Below are 14,598 nucleotides of genomic sequence, written 5' to 3'. Positions count from 1 at the left end.
AAATAATCCGACAAAGCAGTTTGACAAGCTTATTCTGTCGAGAATTTCCATGATGACATCGCAAGGTGTATCATAAACAAATTAAGGTAACAACTGCGACATGTTTTCTAGAACAAAACCGAATGCTTTTGAACAGCTATACATCTCGAAAAAATATTTTGTCTTTTATAAGCAAATGTTTAAAAAATATTAGTATTAAAGTATAAATCTCGAATGATTCTTAATACAATGTGTCAAGTGAATTTATACAACAACATTTGGACCTCTATAAAAGTCTCCTTACATGTTTTAGATAGAACATCTCGGTTATTGCATTGGGTATAAACTCTCGCGTTATCGAGTCGTGTTATAAATTAGATCATTGACCTGTTTAAAGGATACATGCTGTTTAAGAAACGTATGTAAAGCCACTGTATTGGCAAACGTGGTTGGTTTATAAATTGAATTGTTTAACATGGGAAGGAAAAGGTAAACAGATACACACTCTAGCAATACTGCACAATATAAAGTTAAGCACGGTGTATGCTAGAAGTAACGATTATGCATGATACTAGTTTACTAGATACAGTAGTTAGAAATTTGTTTATCGGTCGTTATGTACTGAGCTTACCGGGTGGATAAATCGTATGAGTCACTTTTAATGTTTATGCAACTTACATATTAAATTGTAATCATAAAATACATTGTGCAGAAAATATTCGTGTATTTTCTTTCTAGAGGTTCAGCTACTTGGGCATGAATTTGTACAAACGATACCGGAAAGTCTTTGGGTAATATTCGTTTTATATGTTATTGAACAATCGACACAAACCATGGGGATGTTATTTAACATGTTACGAACTTGACTGATTAAGACCATGTTTCAGCATTTTACCCCACAAATAAAATACACTCCTCTGTATTAAATATTTCTTCACTGGCATCATCTGTTGTCGCAATATAATTATTGTAATAACATATAACTAATAAGGCATGGAAAAAGTATGGCATTACATATTAACATAGAAAATACGTATATCAAGAACATTAAAAAGGCTAATATTGCAGATATAAATCCCGTATCACACCAAAATAGCCAAACATCTATAAACATATACACGAAAAGCGGTCCAATTTTTATGCATAGCGCGCCGTCATTTATGTTCTAATGTACGTGTCTTAATGAAATACTTGCCAATATTAAGAACCTTTGAAGTATGAGGTTGAAATATCGACACGTAAGAAACAAAACGATTTGTAAAAAAAATATTTCAACAACACTGCCGTATATGCCGCTAAATCATTACACTTTCTGTCAACAGCATTTACCTAGGTAACGTACCAGCGCTTGTCATCAGCGACCCAGCAATCATTAAGCACATAATAGTCAAAGACTTAGATCACTTCACCGACAGACCTGAATGTTTTATATGAAATGATTTGAGCAAATAAACACCCTACCAACTTTTGCCTCATTCAACCCCTCCAACGCTGTACGTCCGGTTTACCAACGTAAAAATGTTTAAAAAATGCACACCTCTACCATATACAATTTCGAGTGATCAATGTCAAATAAAATTATTCTACCAGCTTGCACATCAGCAGTTAATAAATCAGACCGCTAAATTGTGTACCCTGCTTTATGTTTGATTGTGTTTTTTTCTGCCCGTGTCATAAAAATTATGTAATAATTTATCAAAATTAACAAATGGTCACATTAATTTAATATGTCACATATTTAAATGTATTATTATTTAGTGAAATGCTTTTCATATTTCTCTGTATGTTATCACATATTAAATGAAATAAACCTGGTATTGACTTGAATAATTTTATCACTTGTAACATCGCATATCATACGAAACCTTATTTTTTGTATGAAACTAGAATTGCTGTAAGAAACGGATCAAAGCGATAAGTTAATGTTTCCAAAGTATTGTTTGTAAAATATATGCGTTAAGGGAGGCGGCGTTTCCACAACAACCGACATTAAGCGCCCCTTGTGCGTGTCCAGATAACCGATATTCTTATCGCTGTACAGAAGCTGAATATGGTACGTACGTAACCTCGATAACTAATCGGTGCATCGCTCACTCCGAGACTGGTTACCTTGTATGTCCGCAATTGAGAATCCAGATTGCATCCAAGACAGTTTCTTTACGCAATGCTGATAAAGCGAAAGAATTTTTGTCAGAAGCTGAAGGGAAGTTTAAACACATAAATAAGCTTATAAGAATAGCTGATGATTCCCCGGCAGGCAGGGTAACTATTCAAGAATATGAAAAAAATGAAGTTGCTAGTGACGCCGAAGATGATAAGCGAATTCGGCGGGCAGAGGAAAGGGCACAACAACGACTTGAAAAGTCTAAGAAGCCGGAAACCACATCAGCTGCGTTTAAGGTCGCTAAGGATGCAGCTTCTCGTTTTGAGCCTTTTACTGGTGGTTTTCGACGCTCAGAGAGAATGGCTTCCGTCCAAAACAGTGCCAGGCGTGACGTCATCTGCTTCGCCTGTGGGATACCAGGTCACTTTGCCAGCGGCTGTGGAGCTTTCTTACAACAAGGTACCAGATCCGTGGGTAGCAGCATCGGAGCGTACGTCAAGCAGGATGGTAGATCAATGGGCCTCGCAAGTGGTACCAGCGACGCAACAAAAGGCAACACAGTCGAAAAAGCCGGTCCATAGTCCCCTGCATGTAAAAGACAGCCTATCGAGTGAGAACTTTAAGTATTGTTTTTTTTTGATTGTTTTGAGAAAATCCATAATTACGAATTTCAAGATTTCTACTGCGCTAACATAGAACATTCAATAGTAGTCATAGACTCTTCTGTCAAAGGTCGTCTTAAAAATTGTTACGAATTTTGGAAATCAGTTATTGGTGCAAATGAAGATATTTTATTTGTAATTAAGAATGGATATGTTATTCCTTTCAATAATGAGCCACCTTGTTTTGATATCTGTAATAACAGGTCAGCTTTATCTAATTCGGAATTTGTCCAAACTGCAATTTCTACATTGATTCAAAACAAATGTGTTTTTGATGTTCCTTTCAAACTTCATAATGTTAACCCATTATCTGTTGCTGTTAATAATTCAACTGGTAAAAAAACGACTTATTCTAGATCTTAGCATTTTGAACGCTTACATTAAAAAGGAACGAGTTAAATTTTAGGATTATAAGGTAGCTCTTGAATACATTTAACCGAATGGTTTTATGTATAAATTTGATTTGTCCAGTGGCTATCATCATTTTTCCATTAAAAATAATCATCAAAAATATTTGGGGTTTTCGTGGAATTTCAATGGAAAACGAAAGTTTCTCGTGTTTTCAGTTTTAGCGTTTGGTCTAAGTTCTGCCCCAAGATTGCTTACTAAGTGTTTGCGTCCTCTTGTGAAATATTGGAGAAAAAATGGTCTTAAAATTGTAGTTTTCTTAGATGATGGATGGGGCGTAAACAAAGATTTTGTTAGCACAAAAAGAAGTTCAGATTTTGTAAGTGATACGCTATCTAAATGTGGTTTTCTTGTTAATGTTGAAAAAAACTATTTTTTACCAGTTCAAAAATTAAAGTGGTAAGGGTTTACCTGGGATCTTAAACAAGGGTTTTTAGGGATTCCCAATCGCAGAATTAGCAATGTTCAACAATTTCTTTCTAATATTTTAACATCTTATCCTTTTTCAACAGCTCGATTTTTAGCACAGTTAGCTGGAAAAATTATTTCTATGGCTCCTGTTTTAGGGTAGCTTTAATTCAAACTAAGATATATTTTATGTGCATTGAATCTCGTTCCTCCTGGGATTCGAAGCTCAATATTGCAGAGTGTTTTGAAGTATTGTAATTTTGGAATAATTTTTGTGTGAAAGACTTTAGTAAGAAGTTGTTTCAAAAATATATGCCTGTGTCCATTGTTTTTTCTGATGTTGTTGCCGGTGCAGCTTTTATTGAAAGTGAAAACCTTGTAGCGCATAGGCAATGGTCAGTGTTAGAAAAGGCTACAAATTCCACATACCGAGAGTTATTAGCGATAAGGTATGCGTTGGATTGTTTCAAAGATTTTTTGAAAGGGAAAAAGGTTGTTTGGAACACAGATTCTTTAAATTGTGTAAGCATTATAGAGAAAGGTAGCATGAAAACAAACTTACAAATGTTAGCAGAAGATATTTTTGATATATGTGCAACGCATGCTATTTCATTAGAGTCCAAATGGATTTCAATAGATAGAAATAAGATAGCAGATGATTTAAGTAGAATTATAAATTAAGATGATTATGAATGTGTATTAACTTGTTTACATTGAATTTCGTGAAAATATGTATTACTTTTAAGATTTATCACTAAGTATGTATACGTGTATGGCTTGTTCCAGGCGTTAATTTCTGTTCTATGTTTACAGATGTTTTTATGTCTAAGACCTGGCAGGATGTTTCGAAATCATCTACGTTGGCCCCAGAACTGTTTTCAGCTGTCAGAGAAGCATGTTTAAACGGACGTGAGGTTTCCACGATTAGGACTTACACATTAGCTTTTGACAAATTTAGTATGTGGTGTGTTGAATGCAATTTGGATTTTTTGCCTGCAAACATTTCTTCGGTTGCTTTATACATTGCACAAGTTTCAAAGAATGATAAGAAGTGCAGCAAATCTAAGTTGAGCAACATCTTTTATGCTATTAAGTGGGCTCATACGATTGCTAAACAATCCATGTGATAATGATTGGTTAAAGTTATGTTTAAGTGGGAGTATTCGGTTTTTTCCAAACCTGTAAATAAAAAGATACCATTTTCTTCTGATATTATTAAATTATTGGTAGAGCGTAATGCGTCTGAAAACAGTTCTTTGGCTGATTTAAGAATCAGTTGTTTATTTTTTTATCGTTTGCTGGTTTTTTCCGTATCTCTGAAGCGCTTGCTCTAAAGAGATGTCATATTGATATTCTTGACACGCACTGTAATAGTTTTGTTGAAAAATCAAAAACAGACGTTTGTAGAGAAGGAAATAATGTTATCATTGCCAGGACAGGTAATGCTAGTTGTCCTGTAAATTTACTTGAACGTTATTTGAATAAGACTGAAATAGAGCATCCGTCATCTGAGTATTTGTTTCGTTCAGTTCCGTTTTGTAAAAGTACTAACACTTATGTTCTTAGTTCTACCACAAGTCAGTCACTCTCGTATTCAAGTGTTAGATATATTTTTAAGAAGAAAATTAAATTACTGAGTTAGGGTCGGATGCTGCTAAATTCGGTTTTCATTCTTTTCGGTCTGGTGGGGCAACGACGTGTGCTAATAATAATGTACGAGATAGACTGTGGCAGAGACATGGGCGATGGAAATCCGTCTCTGCTAGAGATGGTTATGAGCATGATACTTTGGATGATAAAATTAAGGTGGCGAAAATTTTGAACCTTTAATTTTTCATGATTATCTTTGGTCTATGAACTGTTACATAGTTTAACATGTTAACATTTTTTAATGTCTTATTATTTAGACGTATTTATGTAGCATGTTATAGAATGCACTATTTTATTGCGTTAATTCGCGTGTAATCTTCATTTGTGGCAATGATAGTTCATAGATTGTCTTGTCAAATGTTTTGATTATTAAAATATATGGATTTATGTTTGGTTTTTATTAAGTATTATTTGTATGCATGATGTTAGTGCTATTTAAATAGCTTGAATGCAAAAATATATGTTTGGCTATTTTGATGAGTATAGTTTTTTCAAGATTCTATTTGGTTTATAATAAGTTATTCGTTTTAAATTCGCGTTGTTATTAGTGGAATGTTAGTTAGTAGTGATTTGTTCTGTAGTAAGCGGAATACAATACAATACAATATTTGTGTGCATTAATATTGGCGAATTGGCAGAATAGCAGGTTATGTGTATTGCAATTGACTTAATGATAAGTTATGTTCTCTGCAATTGACGGAATGCCAAGTTTTGTGTTCTACAATTGGCGTAATGTACATTTGTGTGCACTGCAATTGGCGGAATGCCAAGTTATGTGCTCTGCAATTGGCGGAATGACAAGTTATGTGCTCTGCTATTGGAGGAATGCCAAAATATGTGCTCTGCATTTGCCTGAATGCCTAGTTATGTGCTGTGCAATTTGTTGAATGCATAGTTACATGTATGTGCTCTGCAATTGGCGGAATGCCAAGTTATGTGCTCTGCAATCGGCGGAATGCCAATTTATGTGCTCTGCAATTGACGGAATGCCAAGTTATGTGCTCTGCAATCGGCCGAATGCTTAGTTATGTGCTCCGCAATTGGCCGTATGCATAGTTACATGTATGTGCTCTGCAATTGGCGGAAAGCCAAGTTATGTGCTCTGCAATTGGCGGAATGCCAAGTTATGTGCTCTGCAATTGGCGGAATGCCAAGTTATGTGCTCTGCAATTGGCGGGATGCCAAGTTATGTGCTCTGCAATCGACCGAATGCCTAGTTATGTGCTCTGCAATTGGCCGAATACATAGTAACATGTATGTGCTCTGCAATTGGCGGAAATGCCATGTTATGTGCTCTACCATTGGCGGAATGCCAAGTTATGTGCTCTGCAATTTGCGAAATGCCAAGTTATGTGCTCTTCAATTTGCGGAATGCCAAGGTACGTGCCCTTCAGCAGAAGCGCTCATCCTGATGTCGGTTGCTGTAAGAGGATGAGGATAGACGTCTGGCTGTCTAGATATTTGCAAAAGTGCAGAATGGTGATAAAATTGGCTAAGCATACTTTCTATTAAATTTATTTTCATAATTAAGTTTAAAATTACATAATTTTATATTGATACAAGAACCTCTCTTTGTTTTACTCGATATTATGCCAATAACATGCCTTATACCTATCTGTTGTGTTGTTGTTCGTTTTTGTTTTTTGAAGCAATTTAGATTAGGGAATAATTGATTTATTTACAATGAAAGAGTGAGTAAATTAAATTATTCACGTTTCTAAATTGGTTCTATTTATAGTGTTCGGTTATGATCGTACTTGTTCGTTTTACGATTTGATTAAGCGGGAAATTAGCTCGTGCATTGCAAGGTTTCGTGGCGTTATAAAGGTGTATAGAGGCGTTTTTTGTCACTCGAGATTTTGTTGGCAGCAAAGAAAGGTTGTTTGCCCACCCCACCCCCTTTACTTGGCTAAATTTGTTATATCATATGTATGTGTATGTGCATATTTTGTTTTGTTTTTCGTAATGTTTATTTTCAGAATTTACGTCTATGACGGTTTTAGGAGAGTTTTTATACACTATTGTTGTTAATATAGTAAATGGAGTTTGTTTCAGATTTTCATATTAGATGCAGCCAACGGTATTATTTGTATTGATTTTTCAGTATTACTTACTTGTTGACTCCTTTGCTGTAATATTATTTAGTATGTTGGCCTTTACATTTTGGGTTTCTGCTTAGTTCTTCAAACAGTCAATCATCAGTATTCCGTTCCATGAGCAAACACGCCCTGGGGCATTGCAGTTCGATGAAGTCCGCTTAATCAAGATTCTATTGAATGTGTATTTTGCTGCCAATAACATGCCTTATACCTATCTGTTGTGTTGTTGTTTGGTTGTGTATTTTGATGCAATTTAGATAAGGGAATAATTGATTTACTCACAATGAAATAGTGAGTAAATTAGAGTATAAAGCATTTACATGGCATTTAGGAATGTTTTGAATAATAAGCTTGGCAAACTACTTTGTTATAATATTGGAGGTTGGCTTGAGTGACAGTAATATATGAGCAAGTTTTGAAACATTCATAACAGTATTATAACTTATATGTGGTTTAATTGCATATACTATTTATATTCAACCACTGAAGATTAAAGAAATTTAAAGAGTTGCAAATTACCCGCAAGTATATTTGGCAAATGTGATAGCTATCAGTTTTCCTTCTTGTTTTCGTGCATGTTTTTGGTATATATATGTTTGATCAAATATGACCGTTTGTCAAGATGGTAGCTTGTAAACTTACATTTTAACTGCCGAGAAATTACACTAAAGATTTTCCTCGAACAAATAGTTGCTTTACATTCATATCCGCTGACATCTGCTTCATGAACGTTGTGCAGCTCAATTTCAGAATTTATTTCAGAATAACATGTATTGACCGACAACAATCAAAGTTGAAAGTGAAACGTTATGTAATCTACACTTGATATCTTCCATACAAGTTCATACTCTTGGGCACGTATAATGCCTACTGATTGTTCGATTAATTTTAGTTGTTCAAAACAGACTGCTCTTAAATGTTAAGGCAAACACGTCTTCTCTTACCAAATTATATGCAATCTTCAGTTGCTGTCTTAAGAAGGATCGGAACGGCAAGCACTTTATTTAGCATAAAGCAATAAGCGAAGAAACATACAAAATAAGCGAATACACAGAAAATGTATCCAATGAGACTAAGAAAATGACCATACAACTAGGGCGAGCCGACGGGTTTAAAGAAGCAGTGTAATGGATAACATGCCTTAAATCGATTAGGTCAGTATATTCATACATCGTATTTTTAAAGTTTAGGCCTTTTCGATCACTGTTTGTGCCGTCGTCTCTCATCCCACCCCATAACGACCACCATCGTCAAGGGAATTAGGATGATGATTATAATGATTAGGATGACAATGATGGAATGATTCGACATTAACCTATAAGTAGAAACACTATAATTAATAAATACATGCTTTTAAGTCATGATTTTTACAATAGACGCCGTCGTGTCAAAAGTGACGTACTCAGAACCGGTTCGTAGATACATCCGACTTATTCTAAAATTGCGGAACTTACTTGCTTAAATTAACATAGACAGATAGTCCTAAATACAGCAAAAAAACGTGTTTTGCTAAGTCTGCTACTTCACCCTACCTATACACTTTTACAAAATACGTATTCTTCTCTAAATCAGATAGCATTTCAGGTGTTCAGATATCAATACGCTTCAAAGTACTCCATTTAAAAGATTACCTTAATGGTAGCACAGTCGTCCATGTTACCTTGACATTTGATATTTTGTTTTGAACATATATCTTCTAGTGCATCCATACACTTATATATACTATCCTATGAGTTATCTACATCTTTTGTGGGAGAAAGTTGCAGCTTACAAGTTCATGTGACTTTTTCCTTCGACCCGTTGACCTGCACATGTATATCATTATTTCATCTTAATTGACTTGCGTAGCTATTTAGATGATCAGATTTCAAGCGATCTCTATATATTGTGCGGATTTATTCTCAATATTCAGCTAATGGGACATTAACGTTTGGCCTTATAAAGATACACTTATAGGTGTCAGTTGTGTCACCAAGCTCACCACTGTTCCAAATCGTATGATCGTAGATTAGAGATTTCTGGAGAAATTAAAAGAAAGTGAATTACCTTTTACAAGCTCATGTGACCATTAACTTATACCTGTTTTCATTAGAATTAATAAGAGGTGTTCTTTCCTCCCAAGGACAACAGCATATAAATTTAGATGACCACAGATCAAAGCGTTCTCTATATTTTATGCAAATACCTATTTCTTGATACAAGTTCATGTGACCATGACCTTTAACTTGTTGATTTCAATATAGAATGCGTCATGTTTTTTCTCCACGCAACCGCTATACCTTTGTGCATGATTGTAGGAAAACGTAATCTCAAAATATAGGGCTGGAACATATTTGAAAAGGCCAAGTGGGCTTGCTGTTTTACCAGGTGACCATAATGAATAGGGTTCTTTCTTCTCCCAGGTTAATGTGATTTGTTGTAGGCGAGCACGTCTATCAACCGTCCAACCGACTTTCATACTGACATGCCTACCGTTTGTGCAATCGACGGTGAGCTTCAAAGCAATATGACCCATCTTCTGTGAAAGATGCAAGGGGTGTGATTTAATTAGTATGTCCGCTTCTGCATGCAAATACATCTTCTCGGCCCATCAACCCCTGATAAAAGTATCATATTAAGCTATCTGATTAACCTCGTACTGGTTAAATTGTAAGTCGCCGAGGTTTGACATAAGATAATTTACTGAAAGCAGTCTCAAGTTTAAAATTGAAGACTTGATGATTTTTTATAAAAACAAACTGTTTTTATCGTTGATGCTTAATTCGTTGGAAAGAAAATTAAACATAGAGGTAAGCTCCTTTCTTCACATCGCATAAGGTAGACGGATACACAATCAATTTCTTGTTTTAATAAAATCATACTTTGCAGACAGTTAACGTTGAATGTATCAATGCCAAATCTCTTGCGCTTTGCTTGATGAGAACAATATCATAAATCACGCTGTTTTGTTTTGGAACACATTACATTTTAGCACAATAATGTGGTTTTAGAATAAATTGATTGTTTGACCATGTAAAATGCATTAGACACTTGAGAAATACGAACTGTGAAATACATTATGTTGCATATAAGACTTAGTTGTTTTCCATCAAGGGTCAGACAATTGCAATTCTGTCGCTCTTACGGATAATATACCTTTAGTACTCAAGTTTAAATACAATGGAATTGATATTCCTCCTGTACCATTTTTACATTGAAATGAAATACTTTACAACTGTGTTTTTAAACGTATTTTGCTTTAATAATAATTATTTTCATGCGTACGTGCGAGGCAATGCCCATTAAAAGCCGACAACAATATATGTGTTTAGTCTTGAGTATTTTAAATGTTCTATTTTAAATCACCAATCGGCCACATGCCTTAGAAACAGAATACACATTTTAAACATCCTGAACATTTCTTTCTGCAATATGCCATGTTTAATTGCTTTTTAAAATTGTCTTATTTACTTATGTGTTCATGTGAAGATATACGACTCACAACAGCACATGACATCCTTTACGCAAAACTAACATTTAAAGGAACGCGCGATACTTTGAAGTAATTTACACAATGCCGTTAATTTTTTAAAGAATTGTTGGTTGAGGAATCCACAAAGCTCATTAAAACATGAGACTTATAGTTTGATCATTTCAGATACGTCCCACCTATTTCTGGCTACCATAACTTTAAATGTCGCTTTTTATGATTTTTGACTGGCGCGACATTAAAGTTATGGACCAACCCCATTAAGTAAGTCAACCAGAAATTCCCGAAAAATTAACAGTTAATAAAGACCGGTCCAAAACAGCTTTAAAATGCAGTTATTGGCCCAAACAAATCACTTGATCGAAAAGATTGAAATTATTTACATTTATCTGATATATTCTTTTACAAAATGCTATCTTAAACATTTAAAATTTATCTTTTCTGCTCTAACATATCGAGAAAAACAGCGATGCGACAGACATGATTGAAATGCGAATCACTCGAGATTTCACGGTCATACGATGTTATTTCTATTTTAAGTAGCATACCATGTGCTCAAGTGTTATCAAATTCAGAATGGCATTTCCCGGTATTTTAGATTACTCTTGCTTGTTTTGTAAACAAATTGTAGTGTAAATACAAACTCAAAGTAAACAATATTTAAAATTACCAAATTCACTTTGAAATCAGTGTTTTAATCCAACAGACGTAAGTTGTTAATTACAAATAATAGATTTCAGAAAACGAAAGTAATGTTTACAATTTCAGCCGAACATATCAAGGTCGATCCGAAAGTATCCAAATGAAAACTCGTCACGTGACAGAGTGACAATGGCGTCAAATTTGTGAATTTCATGCTGATGAGAGTTATTTTCATCTATTGTAAGATGCATTTGAAACATTTGATCCATAAAATATGCCCCGATGCAGTAAATTATATTCATTCACCAATTTATGAAAAAAATGTATCCAGGAAAATGAATTGTCTTTGATTTATAGCGTGACATAAATATGTTACGACTCTGGTTGACTTTCGATATGGGATTCGCTTCAGCGTACAGGTCTGTCAATACTTTATAAACTGTACGCTGAAGTTTCTTTAGCTACGTCCCACCTTTAACTTATATAATTAAGAAGCCTTAACAATCAAATAAGGCCGTAAACTGAAGATAAAAGCTTGATATAAATATGCATGATCAAATCATATTATGTATTGTTTGTTAAAGTTGACATTTTTTTATAAAGGCAGATAAATAGCAGTGTATGCACGTAATTCTAGGGAAATATTTTTTTGTTTGTGTTTTTAACCAAAATTATAGACATAATAGTTGTCGATAACGTAAAGTCGTCTTCTTTTTTCATTGACAAAACTTGAATAGTTTACACAGATCAATAAAAGCAAGGTTTATAATACAAGTTGATGTTTTATATTATAAATCTTGCAGTGCTTTAAAACAAATACGTTTAACATATTATTGTTTGGTCTCAATACGACTAACACTATGGAAACATGATGCGTGTACTTTGTCCTCAATAAGATAACCTGGTAATTAACATTATAGAACGAATGCGAAACTAACATAATTCCACGGGTAAACATTTCATGTAACAAAAATCATGATAACACGCAACGTTCCATTTTAATTTAAACTGCTATACTAAACACGACTGTTTGGACTTATTCAAATTTATGCTGCAATTTCTGGCTTTTCAGAGATTTGTATGTGTTTTTTGGGGTAAGCAGCAACCAAGCTCATGTGAGCCTGGACGGGAGATTGAACCCGTTTCTCCTAGGTCAACAGAGAATGCCACAATCACTGCGCAAACTAGACGTATAATCCACTTGTATTTACCGCTTTTGTCCCTTTATGTTTATCCGAACTACTGGTAATATAGAACTCTGTTCTATATTTTTGGCGACACCATATTAGGTTTATAACTGTGAACATTGTCCCTTCATATCTTAATTTATCTTTCAAAACAAAGTAAACGCTTAAATATGTATGGTAAAGATGACGCTGATATATTGTTTAATGATATTTCAGTAAAAAAAACATATACATTTTTACGAAATGAAAACACATGCCAATCGTATGCAATTATTAGCATGCAATTATTATGCATTTATTCAATTAGCTTTAAGAAATAATGTTGCGCGAAATCGCCCTGCATAAATGGAAATATTTTTGTAGGTTACATAGATATAATATTATGCAAATCATTAGAGGCAGGGATAAAATCGGAGAGGCATATTGCTTGCGATAATAGAATCAGTGATCACATAGGGTAAAAAAGTCAAAAAATGATTTGATAAGTTGTATAAAACAAGCTTCTATCAAATAAATAGGCTTTTTAAACAAGGTAATCAGATCGTAAACTTGATCGAGGTCACAACATGCTGCTAGTTGTCACGTAGGCAAAGTCGGGATTATCTTCCAGTAGAATGACAATCTGGGGTTTTAGAACAAATAGTATGATCAATGTGACTTCATGGTCATCTCCCCGATTACTCATACAAAAGTACTCGCACTCTTACTCACATGTGTGCATATATCATGGTGAACAAAAGATAAACCTAATCGTTCGATAACAATATAATAAGGCGCAACACCCGAGTCGAAGCCAGTCAACTACAAACACAATCATTTGTCGAGAGCAAACATGTAATTTATAACAACCATGTATTTCTTATAGTGTTCAATACGACGAACATGCTTTAAACTGAAAGTAGCGAACGCACACAGGTAAAACTTTTTTTCTCCGGGGATGATTAATCTGTTTATTGTCTCCAAAGAAAAAACTTTAGAGGTCGCCGTGGTGTAATGGATATGGTGTCCGCCTAGCGATCGGGGGGTCGTGGGTTCGATCCTCACTGTGGGAGCTTTCTTTAGATCTCCCCCAAAGACACCAAGTACTGGTTCTAGGCCCAGGAAACGGACTTGAGAGCGTTTATATAAGCCTTAGACTTTCGATGCAGTCGAGCTTAAATAAATAGGTTAAAACTAAATTAAACCAAAGAAAAAACTAAATATGTTTGAAAGAGTTGAATTTGATTAATTCATTTATTCATTAATTAGTTCATTATTTATAATGTTCGTAACTTATTTATTCGTATAAAGCAATAATACATATATATCGTTTAGCAATGTGGAGGTTATCGAGTCCAGAGTAAAATAATGCAGGACAATATTTAAATATAAGAAATTAATTTAATTTAACTAGGTAAAACACTTCTTTGACTGCTGAAATGTTTTTTAAGTCCTGTCAATGATATAGTGCGAATATACGCTGAGGAAAATGCTGAGGATAGTTTGTAATTAAATCAATTTAATCCTTGTATAAATATCAATGGACCAATAAGCGATCGATACATCAGAGAGACGGTTTCTAGAGATTTGTCCGCCATTGTCCGAGTAGCTGAATGTGGAGTTTCATTTTATTGTTCACAAAGTTTAATAAATTCTCTTTAAAACATGTAAATTAATAGTGGTTTAACGGTGTTAATGTGGTTTATGTACAGCAGACAGTCGATATACATAATGTATAGTTGGAAGTGTTGAATTGTATACCATTTTCAAAGGCGAAACGTGACCATTACATGTGAGTGTGTAACACCTTCCATTAACAGATTGATGAATACCATATAATAAATGTTAAATATGACGTATATCACGTTTATATGTACACAAATATAGTACTTCGATACACGCTGTGCGTAACTGACCGCAATCACCGTTGTGAATCGCTACTATGTGTAAGATAAAGTGATAACAATGTTGTTGTAATACTTTTAACATACACCATCAATAACTACCATCG

The sequence above is a fragment of the Dreissena polymorpha genome, chromosome 15 (assembly GCF_020536995.1).
Source record: "Dreissena polymorpha isolate Duluth1 chromosome 15, UMN_Dpol_1.0, whole genome shotgun sequence".
In the NCBI taxonomy this organism is placed as follows: domain Eukaryota; kingdom Metazoa; phylum Mollusca; class Bivalvia; order Myida; family Dreissenidae; genus Dreissena; species Dreissena polymorpha.
Note: the sequence above shows the minus strand (reverse complement) of the source record.